The following is a 10,126-nucleotide window of genomic DNA, read 5'->3' on the forward strand; positions in this document are numbered from 1 at the left end:
TTGTACCAGTTCACGTCACACTTCTCCAGGATTACGTACTCGTCTCCTTTGACCAGGCTCAGGTCATGCGGCTCGGTGCCTGGGAAGTCATACAGAGCCACCACCGCTTCCTCCTCCTCCTCGTCATCATCGTCAAAATCGCCATCAATGTCATCATCCCCAGGCGCAAAGGGGAGGGGGGGAGCAGGCCTCCGCTGTGGGATAAGGAAGAATGTGGGTGTGTGTATGTATTTTCCTCTTCAGGAATCGGTGGTAAAGATTGTTTGGAAAATAGAAAAAAGGAACAGAACCAGTCACTGAAGCACAAAGCTTGAACACTTTGTTGTTTTTTATCTCCATTACCAGCTTCTACTCCTCCATTGAAAGTTTGAATGAGTCAGCTAACAGCGTAAATATAACCCTGTAATTGGGATTTCCTGTTTTTCTCAACACACGGTGAATCAAGCGTTACACAATGCAAGGACAAACAATGTAGCAAGACACTTTGTAAATATGTTCCTGAGAAAGTGACACGGATCTTTTTGTTATATTGTTGTTATATTGCAGGACTTTTATGTTACTGCTGCAGGCTGTGGCAGAACATTTAAGGCCCTCAGGTACAGTACTGCCCTTGGGTTTGTGTACTGTACCTAAAATTTGTGCATTACTTTCACTTTATGCCACGACTAAAGTGTATTTACACCTTTTTTACATTTTCTTTGTGTTCCGTTAATCACGTGCCAGTTACTTAATATGAATATTATACTTTAAATGAGAATATTTTAGATGGGTTTTTCTGTTTATCTCTATCTGTTTATTTTCCTTACACACACAACTATGTTTGGCTAGAGCTAGTAAAACATAAATGGTTAGTTTAACTGCACAAATATTGTAAAATATTTTGCAGTACCAAGAGAAATTATAATATTTGTATAGACTTGTTCAGGCAGTGTGTGTGAAACTAAAGAAGTGAAGCTATGAGCTGAAAGGGGCTAAACTTCCCTGCAGGGCTGCAGAGTTGGGATCAGTTCAGATTAAGCATCAAAATTTGGTGTTAACATAATATTTTTAAAATATTATGCAGTGTTTGTGCCAATATCATTGCTGTAGATTTGCTTTAATCTCAACAATAATACGAGAGTTAGGATTTTATTTTCAAACTTTTTTAGTGAGGATATTTCTGCACTATGAACATATGATGTTTAGATATGTATTATGAGTGACAGGGGTGGAGGCTGGGAAATGTGTTGTGCATTAAGTACAGATTAAAAAGAATGTGGTTGTCTTACTGTCTCCAAACAGGTTATACTCCTCACAGCCTGGGGCCTGTTTTTCCACCTGGCGACAGCAGAGCCACGCCCCCTCCTGCCAGAACTGGGGGTGAAACTTCATCCAGACCAGTGGGTTGTCTTTGATTTCTGCACACAAACACACACTTAGCCAAACACACATATACTGAGGTGAATTCCATTGAGGATGGGACTATCTGATGCAGACAAAGATGGTGGACTGCCAACTTAGTACAGTAAATGTTAGCCAGAGGTGGTTATTTTGTCAGAAGAGGGACCGTGAAACAGTTGTTAGGGTTGACAGTAATGTGGTGATGCGACGATGAGAGTAGCTGTACATTCAGGATGACTTTGTGTTTGTTATACCTGAAAGGGGTATTTATTCTGACAGGGGATGATCCCTCCTCCGTTCTTGACGATCTCCACACATCTGATGCGGCTCAGGTCAATTGAACCTCTCCTGCACTTCTTCTTTTAATGAAAACAATGTGAGAATATCAGCTTTTATTTGGGTTTTGTTTTTTTATGTAATGTAGATGTTGATTGTAAACATTGGAATTCCGTCCTAAGCTTTGTCTGCAGTTTATCAGATCAGAAATGATAATATGTTTATTTAAGGTTTTGGTTTTTGATTGTGATAACAGCTCTGAATGCAGTCACTGGTGTGTGCAAACATCCTCATCGCTCTTATCATAAACTGATAATGAATATTTCATTGTTAAACTGTGTTGCTAACTAAAACATACACTGTTTTGCTGTTTCTCAACTAGAATTCACTATAAGATTTGTCTTTACCTTATTTGTCCAGAATAATAGTAATTTATATACAGCGTTTATAAAATAAATTTTATCTCTCTCCTAGAGTTAATACAAATGCAGCTAGCCTAGCTTAGCATGAAAGCTGAAAACAGAGAAAACAGATGGTCTGGCTCTGCCCAAAGGTAATGAAAGCTCAATAACTAACTCTGTTATTTCTTTGTTGTCAAATCTGTAAAAGTCAGTCTTCACGCTAAGCTAAGATAACAATCTCTGGCTGTTATTATTTGACAGACATGACAATAGTCCCAGTATGTTCAATTTATTCTCACCAGTAAAAAAAACACGCACATAACCACAAAATGCTCTTTAAGTAGAAGAAGGAATATAACCTGACACTAGACAAAGTTTCTTTAATCAGATTGAATTTAGTCTGAGTAAAGCTGATCCAATAAGATGCTCGTTTACATTCACAAAATATATATTCAGAGCGTAACTTTTGTGACATGTGTAAAAAGGCTTCACCTGCACTGAGGAGTTAACTTTTAATCTAAAAAACATCCCTTTAGTAAAAGAAGAGAGCGACGATGGGCAGACATTGTGTCATTCTCAAGTTCATTCCAATTTAACTTTAAATGTCAGATGCACATTTTAGTCCTACAACTTTTAAACAAGAGAAGAGCAAAAGAAGATCATTACAGTCTGTTCCCCATGGGTCATCCGACCAATTTGAAAATTGTTTATTTCTATCAACACAGCCAATGACTGTCGTATCATCAGAAAAAAAGTCATCCAAACTAAAATGTGAATGAACAACAAATAAAACCTACTTCTGCTTTTCCATCGTAGTACGTCAGCCTGGCCTTGGTGAGGACAAACAGCCTCTCTTTGTAGTTGAGCGGCGACGTCCTCTTCTTCTGCTGCAATCGTTTGACATGGGTCTCCTCCTGATGATAGGAGGCTCTATCATCCACATTTTGCGCCGTTCTCCTTTCTTTGTTCCTCTGTACTTGTAAGCAGAAAACACTGGTATCTTGTTTTCAGAGTGTTACAAATCTTTTCCTGTCCCTATAAGTCTGGCAGATGACTTTGTATCGGTCCCTGTTTTGGATTATGCTGTTCTCCAAGATGCCGGGGATGTTCAGTGGAACTTCCTGTAAAAGAAACCCCTCACATTCTTGCATCGACTGCACCACTTTAGATTCTGTTGGAGTGATGGACAGGAAGAGGAAGACAGAGAGGGACAGGAGACACCACGTCTTCAGGGACATCATCATCACACACTTTATCAGAGGAAAAAACAAAGAATCATCAAATATTATTGTAACATGTTACATTAAGCACCCAGGCCCTGCGTGAGGCTACTTTTAGCAATTTAAAGCATCAGTATTTTTTTTGTAGAAATACGTCCTGAAGCTCATCTTAAGTTATGCTGGTGAAGCCTCCAGAGGAGCAGTGCAGAGCCCTTTATTCAAAATGTTGCTGAGTGAGGCTCAGTCATCCATCCAATCAGAGAATATCAATTATTTCTGCTCCCTTAATAGGTTTTGCAGCTTCTTAATTATTGTAATTTGATATTAACTAATATCTGAAGGGCTGGACAAATGGTAGAAAAGCTTAGTGGAGCATGGAGAGAAAGGGCCGGATAGAGTAGAGTGAATTAGCTTGTTGTTGTGTGTAAGTGATACCCTGATAAAATGCAATATAATCACCTAATTTAAGTGATGTAGTGATATTTGGTTAATGTTTTGTTTACTTTGCCAACAAATATTTAAAACTAGGCATTTACACTGAAAAGTCCTTAAATTAAAATGTAAAGCAGGTAGTGTAAACGTCACAACAGTACACTGGCTACTGAGCAACTTTTATTAAATGTTCATCATTACTTGAATTAAAATTGTGTTAAGAAAATGTGTTTTGATTAACTCTAAGAACAATACTGGATGTGGAAAATGAACTAATGGAACAAATCAAACACAATGCTCAAAATTAAAGCACCAGGGTACTGTACCCTTAATTGTGGCCCTGGCCGGTGTTGTCCAGAAATATGAAAAATATGTCTTTACTTCTCTTTCACATTAATTGTAACTTGTACCTTTATTTGTTAAGCGCTTTAAAACAACCAGGGTGACCACAGTGCTGTACAGGTTAAAAACATAAAATAAGAAGTATACAATAGCAGCAGCCACTGCAAAAGCTCGGTCTCCTCTGAGCTAACATTTAGTTTTTTGTACATAAAGAAGCAGCCGGTCAGCTGATCTAAGCAACCGTGGTGGAACGTATGGACGCAGAAGCTCGGAGAGGTACAGTGGGGCTCGTCCTATCATTGTGAAGCAGAATTCACCAAGTGTTGGATTGTTCACCCACTAATAGGGAACGTGGGGCGTGATTAGACCGTCGTGAAACAGGTTAGAATAACCTCAATGATGATGTGTTGTTGCAATAGTAATCCTAACATTAAGTTGCACATGTGAGATATTTATCTCAAATTAACCTGATATTTTTTGTCAGTTTTCACTATGTCTGTAATTGCTTTGTGTTTTTTCTTTTCTATTACTAATCATCTGTCAGATTACAATATTAGCTGACAGTAAAACAATGGGAACTCATCTAACAGTACATCCTGTATGTGGTTGTTTGTTTTAGTGACTTGTGTTTGTCAGATAGTTATTCTGTGTCTAGATTAAAAAATAACTTAAGGAAAAAGTGACAGCTCTGATGGATTTTACACAAATATATAACCGCTTTTTACTGGTGCCATTAAAAACATACCTGGTGAAAATACCTGACATTTTTGTAATTAATAATATTCTCAGAACTGTGAAAGTCTGTCCTCATACTGTATTAAATGAAACCTTAGTTAAACCATTTCTGCAGCAGGTTTATGTTGAGGCTGTGTTAGTTGAGCATCTTGGTGTCAAACTGAGTTCATTACACATCTAATGTAGCTTGTTTTCTGAGTGTAACAGAGGAGAGATTTCACCTCAACTCAGTATTTATGCATTTATTAATCAATAGTTTCCTCCAAAATAGAACAAGAAAATCAACTTACCTTCTTAAAGCTTCTTGAAATCTTCTACAGTTCAGCTGTCATCTTTAAAGCAAACTGTGTAACTGAACCTCAGCTTATAAGTGAATCACTGAAGAAAGTCTAGTTGTTATATATTCAGTGGAGGTGTGGTGCAGCAGGAAACAAATGCGCTGGAGGTGGGGGTAGCCTGCTTTCCCCAAATTGAAATATTTTCTAAAGAACTGGCTCTGTAACCAGTCTGTCAAATGAACAGGTTGGATAAAAACATGTCGTAAAATCCAGATTCACTGTGTTTTTCCCAGATAATACAATGTTTCTCTTGGCAGCTTTGATTTGTACTGTTCACAGGAAACATCTCAACCAACAGCTTATCCCAGTCCTATTTCTCACAGATAAATTGAGGGAAATGACTGAACAGGAAAGATATATAGTCATGGCCAAAAATAGCGCTACCCTTGCAATTCTGACAGTAAGTGCAGCCCTTTGCTTGGAAAAGGATTGCAGTTGCAAATGTTTTGGTTCTCACGTTGCCTTGCATTGGAACAACACAAAAAACAGAGAAGAAAAGTCAAATCTGATACAATTCCACACAGAACCCAAAATATGCACTGGACAAAATTATTGGCACCCTTAACTTAATATTTGGTAGCAGCCCCTTAGGAAAAAATAAATGAAATCAATCACCTCCTGTAACCATGAATTAGTTTCTTACACCTCTCTACTGGAATTTTGAACCCGTCTTATTTTGCAAACTGCTCCAGGTCATTCCGATTTGAAGGATGCCTTCTCCCTACTGCTGGTTTGAGCTCTTTCAAGGTGTTCTATGGGTTTCAGATCTGGACTCATTGCTGTCCATTTCAGAACTCTCCAAAGCTTTGTTTAGAACCATTTCTGAGTGCTTTTTGAAGTGTATTTTGGGTCATTGTCCTGCTGGAACACCCATGACCTCTCGTGAAAACGCGAGAAACGAGATTTCATGATACTGTTCACACAGTCGAGGCAGATGCAGCAAAGCAACCCCAAAACATTTGTTTGACTGTAGGAACTGTGTTCTTTTCTTTGAAGGCCTCATTTCTTTATCTGTAAACAGTGCCATCATGTCCTTTACCAAAAAGCTCTGTTTTTGTCTCCTCTGTCCACAATACGTTCTTCCAGGATTGTGCTTTTGGCAAACTCCAGACTTGCTTTTTTAAGCCTTTGTGTCAGCCATGGTGTTTTTTTTGTTTCCTACCATTGCTTCCCTTTTTAAGATCGCGATGGATACTGTAAGCTGACACTGTTGTACCCTGTGTCTGCAGAGCAGGTTGAATTTGTTTGTAAGTTAAATAGGGTTCTATCCACCATCTGAACAATCCTTCATCATAATTTTTCATTAATTCTTCATTAATTTTGTATAATTTTATACAAAACAACCCCCATAAGTGTTACATTAATCATTTTGTGGACATATTTTCTTGTTTACAAGTGACATAAAAGGTAATGGAAAATATATTTTCATTTTTTATAATTTATATTCCTATTATACTGGTGCGGCCATTTTTTTTCCTTTTTGATTTGGACACGATGGATAAAGACAACTTATTTACATCGTTTTGATTGACAACACAACACCCAATAATAATGAGGGTAGCACCGCGCCGAACCAATCATGTGGCTTTGAAAGAGTTCCAGTAACTTCCGGTTAGGTTGACGCAAACAACAGAGAGGTTAGGCGTAAGAACCCGCGCCGGCGTGGTCCCGCGTGCTAATTTGTTTGGGTAACCGTTGACACCAGGTTGTCACGAATGGGAGCAAGTTAAGAAATAAAATAACAACGGAAAATGTTACCGAAGAAGACATTATAACGGCTGTAGACAAACACTCAAACTACGAGGACACTGTCGAAACGATGAGTTCGAGGAATTCGGTAACGTGGAGATTCGTTCGTTATTTAAAGTCCAGCAACAAGCAGACGAGCGTCCATTGCCAACTGTGAAGAAAACATGTTCCCACAAAGACCGGTAGGATTTTTATGTCATTCTCTAAATCACAATGCAAGACAAGATTTTAGTTTCAGATTTCAAATTTAAAATTAAGACTTTATTTGATGTATTTTAATTTTGGCTAATGTGATATATATGTTTATTTACTGATATTTCAAAATATTGTGATAAGATTTTTTTTTCTACATTGCCCAGCCCTTTGGGAAAGGATTATTAAAAAGCAGAAGTCAGCTGCTTTTTAATAATGGCCTGGACTACAGCAGACTACCCCTCGTGAGTCTAGACCAGACCTGGGCATTGTACAGCCCCCGGGCCACATACGGCCCTTTGGTTGACTCTGACCGGCCCATGTAAGGTTAATTGGAAATTACAAAATAAATGTATTTTCTCATTTTACCTCCTGCATGGACTAAAGCTGCATTGCTTGTTGTTGTTTTTTATTTACGTACATAATGACGCGATATATATATTGCAACGTACAAACCCGATTCAAAAAAGTTGGCACACTGTACAAATTGTGAATAAAAAGGAATGCAATAATTTAAAAATCTTATACACTTATATTTTATTCAGAATACAACAGAGATGAAATATTAAATGTTTAACACTTGGTGATGTGAAGGTCTTTCTGGACGTTTTTACCACTTTACAATTTGCTTCAATAATTCACCTTTAAAACTTTTTTTTGTGGAAATGCTACATATCCACTTTTTTATTACATCAACTTATTTTTTATACAGATATTTTGTCATTATATTATACAATAATTCCACAATAAACCTGAAACTAAACAAAAAACACAAATCCGAGTGGTATTTTATTTTTATTTTTTTGTAAAAAGCAAAAGAATTGACACACAACAGTTTTTATGTTTTCTAACAAATGTGCAAACAGTATAGTGAAAAAAACACTATGTTCAAGATAAGAAAAGAGCAAAGACAATGCCAATAAAAGATGAAAAATGTATATAAAACACAGGTGAACCCTCCCAAAACTATTTACAACAATCCTAGCACTTTACTTGTGCCACTGTTTTAAAGCAGTTCCTATTTGTAACTAAAGCACATTGCAGCATCACAGGACTTACACTTTCAGGGAGTCTCACTTCTTTTTGCAGGATGGCACTGTTTGCACTGCAGCCTTTTCTCTAGAGGTACAGGGACATGCTAAGTGCTCCTAGTCTGTGACAACCCTGTTGTGTCCACATGGCACAGCTCACACATGAGCTGAGCCATGAAACCCTTGTGGACCATGTGCTTTACACTCTTGACCCTGCATATGTCCAAATGCAAGATGTATGCATTTGTGGTGGCAATATCAAGAAAATGCAGCAACATGGTCCTGTACCACCTTGATGTTCTGCGGTGTGTGTGTGTGTGTGTGTGTATGTGTGATAATATTGAATGAGCTGGTCAGACAAATCCACCCCACCCATATGCTTGTTATATGCTAGGATGGGTGTTGGGCAGGGAATGTCCATCTTGGTCCACTGTCCAGCGGCACTTTTTTATTCTCCTGCTGGTTGTTTCTCCACATTGTGCTGGGTGGATGGTAGAGCACACAGACACCTGTCCATCCATTTCACAAAAATGAGAGGTCCTTCTCTAATCCAGCGGATTGTTCCTCTGTCACTCTTCTTGGAGATGGCATTTTCCCTCCCCTTTGTGCACCCTCTTCTGTTCTCCCTGTATGTCCCACAGGCCCCATACTTTACATCATGCAGGTCCATGAACAGTTTTGGACTGGTGTAAAAATTGTCCATGTAAACATGGTATCCTGTACCTAGAAGTGCTGGCTGGATTAGTTTCATTACAGCTTCATAGGCCAACCCATGTTCACTGGAGGTCTGAGATTTGCCCCAGTACACATTGAAGTCCACGGTGTAGCCATTGCTGGAGTCTGGAAGAGCAAAGAGGTTTAGCCCCCACTTTGTGGGCTTATCCCGCATGTACTGTGTCATTCCAGTTTTTGCTTTTGTAGCTACCATCCTTTCATCCACAGCCAGCTCCCTGGCAGGTAAATCTTATGCCTTCATACACTGGTCTTATGCGAAACAGCTTGTCATGTGCCAGGGTGCCTTTTTTTTGGTCATTCAAAGCATCCACCTCTGGGTCACTCAAGTGCACATTCCACATAATGAACTGAAATTTGTCTCTTGACATTACTTTTGCGGGGAGGGGCACAGACAAGGCATGGTTTTGTCTCCAGTAGTCTGGGACATTGGGCAGAGACACTAGGGACATGTATATCAGCAGTCCAAAAAATTCTGCAAGTCAACAGGATTGATAACAGCCCACTTGTATTTCCTGTCTGCTTCAGATTTTGCTGCATACTTGTTAGTGTTTTTTTAAATGACATGAGCATGTCATGTGCAAAAAAAGAAAAAAAAGAGGTCCTTTGGACTGTAGAGGGAGTCCAAATCGAGGTGCACTCCTGGGGTCCTCCTGGGCTGGAATCGACTGATGTGTCAGGCGGTGTCAGGGTCATCTCCTCCCATCCATGGCTTTTCATTCTGGGGTGTGTCCCTCCCAGAAAATGTCCATTTGTCGCTTCTTATGGCTCGTGCGTCTCCAGCTTGTTGTCCCCTCTTTCTTTTTACTACAGGAGCGCCTACATGGATAGATATAAAGTTTCTTTATTCTCAAGCGTGTTCTGTAGATATATCTACAGTACACATACTATATTTGTAAGTAAATGAATAGTAATAAAAATTGCTACAAAAACATTTTTATAGAATGATTTTTTTTTTTACAATACAGATTTATTTATACAGGACCTGAAATGTTCTCTGAAGCTGGTGCATGCTGATACTCTCTTGTCTCATCTCGATCTTCATCCAGCTCATCGTCGTCAACAACGTATGAAGGATCTTCCTCCTCATCATCGATATCAACATCGGAATTCGAATCAATCGGCAGCTCGTCTACCTCCTCAAAATACCGTAGTGCTTCTGTGCCTCTTTTTGCTACCTGTCCCAACTTTTTTGGAATTTGTAGCTCACATGAAATCCAAAATGAGCATTTTAAAATTTCTTACTTTCAACATCTGATATGTTATCTATATTCTATGGTGAATAAAATATGAATTTA

General features: G+C 38.7%; 1 long non-coding RNA gene across 2 annotated transcripts; it reads right to left on the reverse strand.

Moving 5' to 3' along the window:
• Positions 1-55: 55 nt before the first annotated feature.
• LOC137137418 (uncharacterized) lies at positions 56-5,463 on the reverse strand. 2 transcript variants are annotated; one of them, XR_010915719.1, is made up of 5 exons: positions 5,077-5,463; positions 2,855-3,228; positions 1,635-1,739; positions 1,269-1,397; positions 56-194 (listed from the first exon to the last, which is right to left on the reverse strand). It is a non-coding gene; the product is annotated as an uncharacterized lncRNA (long non-coding RNA). The 2 variants fall into 2 exon arrangements; XR_010915718.1 differs by having other exon boundaries at positions 2,855-3,307.
• Between the last annotated feature and the right edge of the window lie 4,663 nt (positions 5,464-10,126).

Source organism: Channa argus, chromosome 12 (genome assembly GCF_033026475.1).
Source record: "Channa argus isolate prfri chromosome 12, Channa argus male v1.0, whole genome shotgun sequence".
Taxonomy (NCBI): domain Eukaryota; kingdom Metazoa; phylum Chordata; class Actinopteri; order Anabantiformes; family Channidae; genus Channa; species Channa argus.